The 13,927-nt window shown below is 38.4% G+C and overlaps 1 protein-coding gene across 3 annotated transcripts in view; it reads right to left on the bottom strand.

Moving 5' to 3' along the window:
• CTXN3 (cortexin 3) overlaps positions 1-13,927 on the bottom strand; it is a 417,629-nt gene that overhangs the window by 8,826 nt on the left and 394,876 nt on the right. Inside the window, exon 1 of one of the 3 annotated variants that reach the window (XM_044060797.1) lies at positions 11,911-12,065. The exons of the other annotated variants lie outside the window; for them this stretch is intronic. The gene's annotated coding sequence lies outside the window, so the exon portion shown is untranslated. Of the gene's footprint in view, positions 1-11,910; positions 12,066-13,927 lie in introns of those variants that run through there. 3 annotated transcript variants of the gene reach the window in all.

The raw sequence follows: 13,927 nt of genomic DNA, 5'->3' as shown, positions 1-13,927 counted from the left end.
GTCTATGTTAGGCAGAGCCCTTCGCTGACCCTCTTCAAGAGAAATCTTGACGAGTGGATGGGAGATCGTAAGTTCACCCCTGGGATCTCTTCTGTGTCCCTGCTAGACAGGGGCACAGTAAACTAACCTTAAAAGGGCTATCTTCTGTGACCTACTCTACAGAGACACAGTAAACTGATCTAAAAGGGTGGCAAAAGCCAAACACACACTGGCTAGGCTTGTAAATGCCCCAGGGCAGATAGCCTAGTATAAACCTATGAACCTATAAAAAGTGATGTTTTATGAGTTTCAAGTCCTGTCTTCCATCCACCATTTTCTATGAGTCAGCCAGAGTGTTATATTTACTGACTTGCAAAGCTCTTTTAATTAGTGAAGGCATTCTTAGTAATTTTCAGATGAATTTACCTTCAGACTATAAAAAAAGCTCAGTAGGTTTATGCTTAGTGAAGGGAAAATGCACTTCTATATGACAGGACACAGTCATAGAGCTGTGAATTTATAGCTTGAATAATATGATCTCAGTGGGTATGAGATAACATCAAAGAGCTACAGGTACCCTGCTGTGTGTGTTTCCTTTATGGAAAAAAACTTTCCGATAAGGTAGGTAAAAATGACAAAAGTGCTAGGGAGATAAATTCTTGAAAAAAGTGTCATGAGATTTCATTCTGTCCCACCATGGTGGGCATTGAGGGAAGTGACTAGGAGAGAAATGCCACAAAAGGGAAGAAATTAAGTCATACATTTAATATATGAAAGTATGGAACTCATTTGCAATAGCTAAAATATAGTCCACAGAAATAAAGTGTTGTATTTAAGGCATAGTTGTTCTTTAAATGGCTGACTGACTGATTACATTTGTCTTATTAAGAAAGTTATGCAAAAATGAAAATGTATTTTATACATGTCTAAGGGAAAGAAATGTGTAAAACAGCATACACTGCTAAAAATGAACAGTACAAAACAAAATGGACAAATATTTGTTAGTAGTAGTATGTATGAAGTCAGCAATGTCACATTGTAAAAATAAGGGCACTTAAATGTGTAGTAAAAAAAATGCTATGAGTTTCTGAAAGGAGACAGGAAGAGAAGAGAGGCAGAAAAATGCTGAAAGCATTTTTGAGGCACTTACAGTGATTTTGATTAAGATTAGTGGATGTGTCTGTTCTGGATTATAATCAAGAAGACTGTATTCAAAACTGGGCAGCACAGAAGTCCGGTTTAATGTAATTTCCTTGTCAGCCACAATCCCCATCTATTGAGCCTTTCAAAGTATTGCAGCAGACGTTTCAGCAAGGCACATGTGATGAAACATAATCAGTCATATATCTGTGGACTGCAGCAATAAGCTGACATGGGCTATGTACTCAGATATAAAACAACTGCAAGAAAACTAAGTTATGGAAAGCAAATGCAGAGTGCATTACTATAAATATACTGGCACCATATTCTGAACAGTTCTTTCTACGGGACCTACACTCTTTTTTACTTCTCCACTGCATCTGATCCTTCCAAAAAAGAAACAAAAAAATGTTTCCATTGATACTTCACTGCTTTTACAGCAACCACAGCATCCAGCAAAAGTTACTAAACTTTTAAAAGGACCACAGTGTCTACTGAATCTATATTTACAAAAATCATAGATATGCTACCACAGAAAGAGGTATAACTGCAATATGTTTCCAGGTGTGGTGCAGACAATGCTTCTGTCAGTTATGGGAAACATCATTTCATTTTAAGCATCTCTAGTCTGAGCTGTCAGACATAATCCTTGCTAACTGCTTATGTTACACGTGCAAAACTGCCAGTAAGATTGTTGCACAATTTAATGTTGAAATGCTGTTCTTGAAAGTGCAAAGTATAAATTTTCACATTCTGCTTAAGAATGGCACAGATATGCATTTACTTTCCTGATGAGGTCTGGAAAATCATTGTTCAGCATGATGTTACGCAGTGGTTATCTCTGCCACCAGCTGTTTTAAGACTGATGGAATGCTGGTCAGTAATAAAAAGCTATTTCATTAGCCAGGGACCTGAGGAATGCCACCATCTAATTTTGAAATTTGCGATGGCTGATGAGAATGGTTTCTCAGAGAAAAACATCTCTGACACACAATGCTACTGTCATTTCTTATATTACATGTTCATAGTCTTGCACAGATCAGTAACAAAATTGGAAATTAACACCATCATTGCTACTACTGCAATATATGCAGTGATGAAGGGAGTCAGAGGTGAGGTGCAGAAAAGGCTGTATGACCAGTACTTTGTAATAAGGCATTTTCCCCACACAAGGGGTAACTTTGCTACATTTACAGCAGTGTATTTTCTTGTCTGCAAAATATGGTATGAATTTAACATTAGCCTTTAAGTATTTACCCTTCAGCAAACAGTAAACCTGAAATAAACTATACACAACAGAGGTCACGCTCTTGACATATGTAGATTGGGATGCACTGTATTCGGACTACTGTGTTTTCAGTGCTGCATGGCCCTGAAGACTGCATTATATACTGCACAGTGGTTGTGCTATCCATTCCAGCTAGTAGCAGCTATGTAGAGTGAGCATTTACTTAGTAAGTTAGTTAGTTACATTTGTTAACTGGAGTTCCGTACTGAACATAGTTAACCAATTTCAGTCTCAGCCCAGGAAAGTCTTAACGTTTGACAGCTACAAAAATATATTGCAAGAGAGAAAGTGTATGTAATCATATAAATGTTGAAAATATCCAAGAATTATGTACAGTAATACATAGAAGCATATATGCTCAATTTCCGCAGACTTTTATAGACAGGTGAGCAGGTTTATAAACCATGCATTGCATTGTTTCATACAATTACTGATATATTAATACATCTTTTAACAGAGGGTTCTACAGATAGCTCAGACTGCTTACCATACAGCCCAGAGTTTGAAGGACTTTAGCAGTGCATTAGTATGATGTCCTTTAAGTATGGAGGGGTTAAAGGAGGGTGAAAAAGGAAGGTGTCAGTGAAGTGGGAGTTTACGGCTTAATAAGGTTATGTGATTTGAGATATTACACTGGCATCCTACCATTTTCAGGGGGAGCATTTTTAGCTGAGAAAAGAATTTTGAGTAAGATGATGTGACTTTAAACAAGGTTAGTATGGATTAGCTGACTCTGGGATGTGGTACAGGGAAGCAGTGATTTGTGCATCGGAGTTTAGTTTGAGGAGATTGTAACATGGAACAGAATGGTCAAGGTTTCTAAGGCTGTAGGTTGGAGAGTTTCTTATTAGTCTAGAAGATAGTGTCAAGAAGGCTTGTTTTTTTAGTAGTTGAAACAGTTTTGATCTAAGAAGGAGCAAACCCTTTGTTTGCTAGGAGGCCATTCTGTGAAAATCTGGACAGTTGAGAGGTATGCATGTTAGGGAGCAGTCTTATGATAAGAGGAGGGGTAACCTTAGCAGCTCTGTGTCAAAGCATGCTGTAGAAGCCGAGTATATGACTAACATTTACAGTTACATTATTACAGCAGTAAGACAGAAGGTAAGGGGCAGTGATTAAACTTCATTGTTTACTGAGCTGAGATGGCATGTGAAATTACATTGCAGTGATGCATATACCGTGAATAACATGTTATCATCCATACCCACACAAAATTGAATACAATTTTAAAATAATCACAATCACAATTGTAAGTAAGTGAAGTGCTCACTTGTGCTGACATACCCATATAGACAGTGTCTGGGGTACCAGCAACATGATAAGTTAAACAAATTATACTTCTGAATGACAGAAAGTGTGTGGAAAACACATCTGAAAAATACAGCCTGAAGACTAGAAAGCGACAGCATCACTGCTCCTGATGTACATGCAAACATTATCCACAGCACGTGAGCTGAAATAAACATTCTTACAGTACATTTTCAAGATGTGGTCTTTTAAAAGAAATAATGATCTCTACAAATTTCTAAATTAAATGGTGAGCACAAGTGTTCAAGTGTTGATTTCTTGTAGATTATAAGGTCATACTGACAGCTATGAAAAGGTTACCAACTGATGGAAACCGCTTGGGACAGCTGATCCTTGACAAAGCTTTCCTTGAAGGCTTATTTAATGTCATATTATTTCCTTTAGTGTTAATATTGTAATGCAATACTTCTATATAGTAAAATATGACAGCACTGATTAAGAAAACTGCATTTATTTAGCAGCAGTAGAGGGGATCTTAACAAAAAGGAAGGCAAGGTTGTAGAACTGTCATTAAAAAAAAGAAATATTACCTTTATAAAATGCCTTTATCTGATGAAACTACATTCTTTTTCATCTGATTCCACTGACATAAGTTCCTGGATAAAGCATTAGATTATCCATAAAACATGCATGCAATGACATACATGCCCAGCAAATGCATTTTTGGTGCTTCACTGCTATATATAAAATGACTAGTGGTTTAGTTTGTATGTCTGCGACTGTATTCCATGTGATTTTATAAGTATGCACTGTTTGTCAAAATTTAAGAAACATACTACATTTCCATTTTAAAAGCCTAAGAGTATGTCTCATTAGGAAGTCAGAATATATGTATATATGATATAGAAATGTTTCCTTGAAGGTGTGGTATTGTATTCAGCTGTTTTGGAAAGTGACTCAGTAGATGGCACAAAGAAACTCTATCAGGTTGCAAAGCAAAGACAGAAAGATAAAGAAGATAGTCAGAAACCCTTCATAAGGAATGCCTGCAACAACCTGCTCACCAGTCCACAGGACATCAAAGGCAGATGGAAGAAGTACTTCCAGCAGCTTCTGAATGAAGAAAACACCCATGGAAGCTGTACTGCTTCAGAAACATCCTATAATGAAACAAGAAGAGGACCCCACCAGTATGAAGGGTACTAAAGGAAATTAAGACAGAGAAAACAGCAAGCTCAGATAAGGTCACAGCAGATATGATCAAGCTGTTGGGTAAGATAGGGGAGAAATGGCTCCTGAGGCTACTCATAGCAGTATGGAGAAAAAGGTGTATCCCAGGTGACTGGAGAATAAGCATACTAGTGCCAGTTAATAAGAACAAAGGGGACATCCACAACTGCACATCTCATGTACATTTACATTTACATGTACTTTTACACAGAGGCATCAAACTCCTATCACATTTCATAAAAGTTCTGTTGAGGATGCTCAATAAACAAATATGCATAGTAGTAGAAAATGATATGGGAGATGAGTAACTTGGATTCAGATCAGGATGCAACACAATCTACCTGATGTTTGCAGTGAGACAGATAGTTGAGAAGAAGCTAGAGATGAGAAGAGAGCCCTAATGGGCATTTGTAGACTTGGAGAAAGGATATGACAAGGTACTAAGAAAGCCGATTTGGACAGTTCTGCTGTAGTTCATTGTCCAGTGGGAGTGGATGTGCATCAGGTTCAGCTTCTGAGCCCACTGTGTCTCATATTACCCACTCATATTTACCCACTTAAACTAGTTCAGGGTAATGAGAGAGCCAGATCTCAAGCCAACACTCAAAGGGCACAAGATAGAGAAACTTATTCTGAATGGGACACCAGTCCATTGCAGAATGCACAATCACTCATTCACACATAACCTGTATACCTATATTATACCATCTTACCAAAATTTTAAATTCTAACAAGAAACATAGTTGGCATTATTTCTGAGTATAGAATTTGAAGAAAAAAGTGTCACGTGTTTGGCCTGATACTTTAATGGCTTAATTACAGAGGAGCTTAAAAAGTTGCTTCTAAGACTGGAGTGTAATTTATTTTGCTGAAATATGTGTTTGAATTGTATTTGGCCCCTTGCATAAATCCATACTTTCTGAGAAATATCCATTTGTAATCTTTAGGTTGCAGTTTTCTACGTTTAGGTTAGAATGTTCACCATCTTTGAATGAACCATCAGAAGAAAGTATAGTTGTGTCAGTAAACATACCATAGCAGTAGATGTTTGAATGATCACTACTGCAGTAGTCTACGTGATAAGGGTTAGGTCCTAGCAAGTCCATAGCTTGCCAGCTTCCAAAGCTTCAAGGCACCTCCCAGGTGCCCAAATCATTAGTGTGAACTGAGCTGACTAAAAGTCGGGTTTGGGTGCCAAGTCCTTCAGAGCTTTCATGCCAGCAGAGATAGAAGGCTAAAGCCTCACATGTCCACATCCTGACATAAAAAATAAAAAAATAAGAGGGATGAAGGGAGGGAACAGCTACTGCAGCAGTGATCATTTAGATATCTACTGTTACTGTAAGTTTACTCACACAACTACACTATGTTCTTTATACTGATCACTGATGCAGTAGCCTTAGCTATATGGGTAGATTATCATAACTTAGATAGACTGGTAGGAGGAGCAAGGAAAATGGTCCATGAGCCCCTGGGGAATGTCAAAGGATCTAGTTGCTGTTCTTAGAAAATGTCTAGAATTCAACCCTTTCCAGAAAGCCACAGATGAAGCCAGTACTCTAGAAGAATGAACCTTGACCCTGCCTGGAATAGTTTTGCTGTGGTGGGAGAAACAGAATGTAATAGCACGAGACAACTATTTTGAAACAGTCTGTTTAAATCTAGTTGTTCTTTCTTCTTACTTTCACAAGAAAAGAACAACTGAACAGAAGTTCTGAAAGATTTTGTTCTATCAAGGTAGTACCTGAGTTGTCTGTGGACATCAGGGTATGAAGTATCCTTTCCCCATTTATGCCTCCACGTGATAGTCATTAGTAAATGTATGCAAATGAAGTAATAACATGACGGTAATGAGAAATTATGTAAAACATTTTGTCATAATAAGCACTCTTCCCACCTGCTTGCAATTCATAGTCACATTTTTACGCCTTTCTGCACCATCCACATATGTTTTTTTTTTTTTTGTTATTTAACATTTGTTTTACCAGGATAAATCTGACTGGACAGCAGGTGTCTGTTTTCAGTGGAGTCCTGGGCAGAAAAGTTCCAAGAAGTTACAATATGAATACATAGAGTGACAGCTGAATGCAATAATAGTAGTTGGATAACAAGTGGTAGAATGCTAACATGTAAAGGCAAAAAACAGTTAAATGCAAAACAAACATAGTACAATCAGGAGATCACATACCTTACAGTACTAGTACAGTATGTGTACATAAGGTACTCAGAAGTAGGCACATATTTACAATATTTACAAAATATACAATGCACATAGGTGACAGTGTAAAGTGAGCATAAGAACTGCCTACAGTTGGGTGAGGATTCAGGGGGCGGGACTTTGCAGTTGCAAAGAGGGTTAGCATAAAGGTCTGATTTAAGAAGGTCTTTAAATGTGGTTGTGCGATTTTGTAACCTGAGGTCAGGAGGGAGGGTGTTCCATGCTTTTGCGACCTCATGGGAGAATAGCGCTTCCCCAGAGCTGTTCTTGCATGGATTGACATCAATCAGGGATTTGTTACTGGATCGTAGTTCCCTGTTGGAGTTGTGGAAATTTAACATGCCAGCTAGGGCAGGGGTTCTCTAAGGATGGTATAGAATTTGATGAACTATGATGAGTTGGTGGTAGTGTAGTAAGTTTGGAAATTCTAACCAGTGTAGTTTAAGTAGGGACTGGCAGTTAAAAAATACATGTTATAAAAGGCAGAATCACATCTTTTCCATCGACTTTGTAATTGGTGAAGATGCTCTCTCTTGCTGCTAACTTTGCTATTTCCCAGTGTAAGCTGTTTGTCTTGGCTGAGCCCAACCTGCTTGGGACCAGCAGTGCTCACCTGCCAAGATGGTGAAGATATAGACAGAATAGCTCATTATAATTTTGATAGTCAGGAAATCTTTGATAGTTTCAGAGTGGAAAGGGAAGTTGTGAGGATCTTAGTGAGAATGTATAACCCACGTGGATACTGGGGGATCTGTGGCATTCCTGTCCCTGTGGATACTAACGTATGTATAGTCCTCACTATACTTGCCACATGGACCTTCCAGAGACAGATTGCGGGTACACTGGGTGTTTCTCAGGTTTCTGCCTTGAGGATACATAAGCTGTTTCTGGAAGTACTCTTGGCATATGTGGATCAATGTAACTACTTCCAGGTGTTACCTCAGGACCAAGCCCAGACTATGAATGCTCTTTATGGGGTGGCACATTTCCCTAAGGGTCTTGGTGCAATAGATTGCATCCATGTTGCACTGGGGCCTCATCAGGTCCCTCAGGGGGAAATACTACTATAGAAAGGGCTACCATTCCGTCAACTGCCAGGTAATATGTGATGCATGGGGTGCAACACCGATGTGTCTGTCCATCATCCTGGCAAGGCACATGATTCTCATATCTGGCACACTAGCTCACTCTGACTCATCTTCCTGCATGGTAGGATGCCCCATGGTCAACTTGTTGGTAAGTGGAAATTGTAATTTGTGCCATCTAATTAGTTATTCTTAGTAAAATGTATTGTTTAGTACTAAACCTCCATTTCCTGTTTTTTTCTCCCCCTTTCCTCTTTTTTTGTTCTGTTTTTTTTTTTTCAGGTGATGCAGGAGATCCATTGGAGGCATGAGTCATAATACCTGTGAGAAATCCACCTGGAGCTGCAGAAGATAATTTTAATATAGCCCTGCCCTAAACTTGCGTTGTCACTGAGAGAGTATTTAGCATGTTAAAAGCCTGTTTCAGATGCCTGGATGAGTCTGGGGGTGCCCTTCAGTATGATTCATCTGCTGCATGCAGAATGTTTACCACATATTGTATTCTGCACAACAGGATCATGGTAGAAAAGTGACACATGATGTCACTGCAGCTCCCAGTACAGGTCCTAGCACAACTAATGATGGCCAGCCACAAGCAGTAGTAACAGACTCCATGTGGCAGGCTCGTGACAGTATACAACTGCACAGGTGAAGAAGCAGTGTCTATTCCTGAACTATAGACTATGAAGTTCAGGTTGTTTTTTTCTTTCTTATAAAAAAAAAACACATAGAATATAATTGATGCATGCAGTAATATGTGTTGGCTATGCTGTGTGGTACATGGCCTACTGTCACTATTCATCAGACATTCCTCTTATCTTGAAATATTTTTTTCCCAGTATAGTTAATGGTATTTCTGTTTATAAATGTTTTTCCTGCATGTACACTGAGACCTGTTCAGTGATTTGCAATGGCATCATGTAAGGAATAGTTTCTATTTGTTTCTACTTTGCTGAAAATATTTTGGTTAAAGACTCAATAATCTTCAGAAATGTGAATTTAATAAAATATGTTATTTAAGTAGTTGACTGATTAGATTTCAAAAAATTGTATGCATTATGATCTCTATATTTGCATTTACATGAGTTTATACCTTGGACAGAATGGACATTTTATCATGTTTTTTCTTCTTTTTAAGCAATTTCTCCAGTTTCACCTATGACATTAGAAAATATTTTCTCTTCTTTATTAAGATACTGCACATCAGATTAATTGATTATGTCATGCACACTGACTTGTGCTCTCCGAAATAGAAATCATCATTTCTGCAGTGCTGAGGGTGGTGTGGCAGCAGTGCTTTTTTTGATGGCAGGATACTTCTACCATGTATTTTTTAAGTGTGTGCATGTGTTACCCTCTTAACAACTTGTATTATTCTTGGTAGTTTTGTGTAAGTCTGAGCTTTACCTTTAGTGAAATGAATCTCTTGATAATGAATGGACCCCTAATGGTGTTAACCATTGCTTCACCTTTCTTTCCAGGTTATTTTCTTTTAATGTGAGCATTACCATTAATCAAATGAAACACATGCATTTTAAAATCCTCTTAATACTGGGTTACGTTGTGCACAGATATTATTCATTCACTTCCCATATTCTGTAGTAATGTATGCATATATTTTTCTTTTTCTTTTATTTGTTTGTTTATTTTTAATTGCCTTGGAAGTTAAACATTGACATCAGTATACTGAAAGGCATGGTAGGGAAATGCAACATTTTATATTTGAACTACCTGAAATGTATAGCATGACTTATAGTAAATCAAGGGAAAAATGTGCCATGTACAACATTTTCTAGAGACTGGACAGGTGAAGGTGCATGTGATATAGAGGAAAGGCTGTCATGTGAGATAGATGCTGACTTGCTATTATGTCATGACCTACTAGATGCAAGTGATCTTGCAGACACTGACCTCACAAGTGCTGCTGGACCGAAACCTCAAATGAGTGGTTCTGCTACATGTAGACAAACATTAATGTGGTATGCATGAATTTTATTGTGTTTGCTCCCTTCTACTATTTCTGGTACTTTCTTGAGAGGGACTTGTAACGTGATATCTTATGCCACATATGTCTATACAGTACCCTGTCCTCTTCCCCATCCAACACTGACTCCTATTTGGGTCTGATAGGTCCTTACCAGTATACAAATGGAGGCAGACATGGCTGCTTTGTGTACCACCATACTACAGATCAATGTGATCATGGCATTATCCCTACACTCTACCATTTTCATATAGTGCTGGAAATACTCAGATACACCCTGCAGAACTCTGACAATTTTTAGCTGATTCTCTGTGGCAATGCATTGAGCCTTAACAATATCTTGCCTCATTTAGTTCTGGGCAGCTGATGTTTTACATGTTTCCTGTAGTAGCTGTGACATATGCCTGTGTCTGACACCCCTTTCTAAATGTGTCACAGCAGACACTGTTATCTCTGAGTTTCTGCCATCATTCAGAAGGTGCTGTAGTAGTTCTTAAGACAATGGTGTTGGGTGCATGGGTTTTCTCCCTGTAAATCTGTACTGCAATGTCTCCATGTTCTTGAGTTTGTAATCCAGTGACACTTCCTGCAGTATTATTTGCATGTTGTGGGGTCTCAGATCCTGTCATTAAACTTGGTGACTCTATGTCACTTTCCTCAAGTTGTCCCATAAATGTAACTATGTCATCATCATCATCGGCCATTCTGCCTCTATCTTCTAAATTTACTGGTATAGTGGAAGTGCTCTTTCTGCTCCTGACCCAGTAAAGAATTAATCGATTACATTACCACTCATATACTTGAATGTACTATTGTATGCTGTTTAATACGGTGTGGAGGACACTTACCATGAGCACTCTGTTCAATGTCATTATGTGGAGAAATGGAGGATTTACGTTTTAATGGTCAGTGTCATGTGTTACATTATTTCTTTATGTAAATATCTTATGGATGTCATAGGATCATAGAAAGTTACTAGGCTATTGGCCCTGAGGCCTTTATAAGCTTAGCCAAGAGTTTAGCCCATGTCAGACTAAAGTTCCTGAACAAATGACTGTCGATGCTGCAGATGTGGATAACAGTCAGTGTCACACCATCTCTGATTATGCCTGTTCCTTACCTGTTTGTTAGTCACCCCCCCCAAATGAAGATGGGGTACTCCTCATCAAATGTTAAATAAATAAGTGTTTGAGGCCCCCCCAGTACTTTACTAGCAATCGCATTCTGCCTTTCCATTGCTCTGGCATAGACTACAGTATCATTAGCCTTTTCTTATACTACGTTAATGTATGGTTCCTGCCACCAGCAGTATTTATATCTATAACCCCTTGGTTCCACACCTTTGACTTCTCAGCATGTATAGGTCCCACTTTTCCAAAAAGGTATCTGCCATATGGATACTGTTTTCCTTATGGATGAAATTATCCTTTCCCTGTCTGGATCCCTGCTGCTGCTGCATTACTGATTCACCTAAAATAACATGCAAAAGTATCTGCTGAACCTCGAGCTACTCATCAGCCAAGCAACAGCAATGAAAGCATGCCTGCTTTTAACACAAATCAATAAATGATCTGAGTACAAAAACATTTATACAACTGCAAATCAGACTTCACCCAGTTAAAATTGTGCTGCATTAACATCTACAGCACCATGTACAAATGTGCAATAGTAATGCAAGCACTTATCATTACACTGCCATCTTATGATATGGCTAACAGAGCTACAAGTCTTCCCTTACCACATTTCTGGTTTTAAACTGCCATGACTTCTTATCCATGAGTGGCAAATTCCATTCTGACAGTACAGCGACATGTATCTTGACAACACAATACGCTGATATAAATGCAGCGCATCATACTTCACTCATTTAAAATTGTGTGGTAAAGTCCTCTATATCACAATCTAAAAATGCAAAAAAAAAAAAGTTGCAAACATTATCTTTCACATTGCCATCAGTAGTCCTTCCCCATGCATTTCCAGTAATATACTGTTATGAATTCCTATTTATGAAACACTCATGTCATAAGCATTGCTATCAATTAAGTGCATTTGGCAGTCAAATCAATGAAAAATATATATTATCGTAGTAAGAATTATTCTACAGATTGAATATGTACTGCCAATAATTTATAATTATATTGCTATTTTTATCTTACTTGAGAAATTTTGCTCTTTCGCAAAACACTTGATACCTAACTCAACTGATCATAGGTAAATGTGGCAGTATTTACTTAAAATTAGGCTTACTTACACATTTGTATGTGAATTAGGCTGACTTACACTTATCTATATGAACTGCAGTAACATGTGAGTGCTCATGTCAACAGATGCATGCAAATAGACCTCAGATAGCTATGGTCAAGTTGCACTGACTGGTGCTGAGCCAAGCTGACCTTGGGAATGTGTAAACAAGCTTAATATATCTCAAATTTCCCTATGCATAGAAAAGGAAAGATGGAGTCAACAACATTTAGATTGTATAATTCTGAAGCCTAATCCATGCCCATATTGTATACTATGACATGCCTTATCACCTCAAATCACTCAGCAATTTATATTACACCAAAGTGATAACAACTGGATGAATTATTTATAAAATGAAGTGAAAGAAATAAAGCATTATTAACTGATGCGCTACTTAGAAAGGCATGCTTTCAAAAATAAGGAATGTGTGACCTTAAAGTCAGTTATGCAAATACAGGTTAAAACAGTGCTGCGCAGAAGCAAAAACATGTATAAGAAAATGAGAAAGGAATGATTTAATAACTCTGATTTGCAATAAGCAAAACGTGTACAACTATTCCTTAAAAAAACTCCATATCTATGTGACAAACCAGTTTAGTAAAAGCATAATTGTCAATAATAGCAGTTCCATACCTAATGACCCTACATGGTAGTCAGGTTTGGTTATAGTGAAGTCACATCCCAGAGGGCATGATTCCCACCCTCTGAACCACAGCTCCGTCCTTACATTCTTCACTTCTCTGCTGGACCTTTGAATGATGGCAGCACCTGTTAAGGCACAAGTCCGAGCTCCAAGCTGGTCTGATAGGGAGACAAAAGTCATGGTCTACTTCTTACAGGAATCATACTTGTACAAAATCTTAAGAGCAGTACCGGGTACTGAGTGGGAAAAGGTTGACATGTGGAAAGAGTTGAGTGCAGTGGTGGCTCGTGGCATCAGACTGCAGAACTGCAGCCCCCCCCCCCCCCAGTTGTGTGAAGAAAAAGAAAAGCACAATTTCTAAAATACATTTTTTTTAATTAAGAAAACTAACTGGCTTGCTATAAAATGAGTCCAACTGACTTGCAAAGTCCAGGAACTCAAACTGGGCATGATCATTGCTCGGTGAGTTCAGGGTTTTTTTTTTGTTTTTGTTTTTTTTGCTGTCTGCTGGACTATCTCAGACTGCTGTAAAGGCAGTCCACACTATGGGGAGTTCTGCATCAGTGTGTGATGCCCAGAAATCTGTGCGGTAACCGCACAGTAAAGTGGAAGGGGGGCGGACTGCCACGTCCGCAGTCATGTACGTGACGTGAATGGCAGGGTGACTACTGATTGGTTTTCGCTCTCTTTCTGAAAAAAAGAGTGAGAAACAATCAGTATTATGAGGCAGTGCAGGACGAGACAGGTACTTTTGCCTTTCTTTTGCTCTTTTTGTAGCTAGCTACCATATGTACGCGGGTACAATATAGTGCCACACTGCTGCCCAGCCTATTGCTAATAATATTAATTTATCATCCTCTCTATCTCT

The sequence above is a fragment of the Protopterus annectens genome, chromosome 2.part0 (genome assembly GCF_019279795.1).
Source record: "Protopterus annectens isolate FY-2018-M chromosome 2.part0, PAN1.0, whole genome shotgun sequence".
Taxonomy (NCBI): domain Eukaryota; kingdom Metazoa; phylum Chordata; order Ceratodontiformes; family Protopteridae; genus Protopterus; species Protopterus annectens.
Note: the sequence above shows the minus strand (reverse complement) of the source record. Positions and strands in the feature narration are given on the sequence as shown.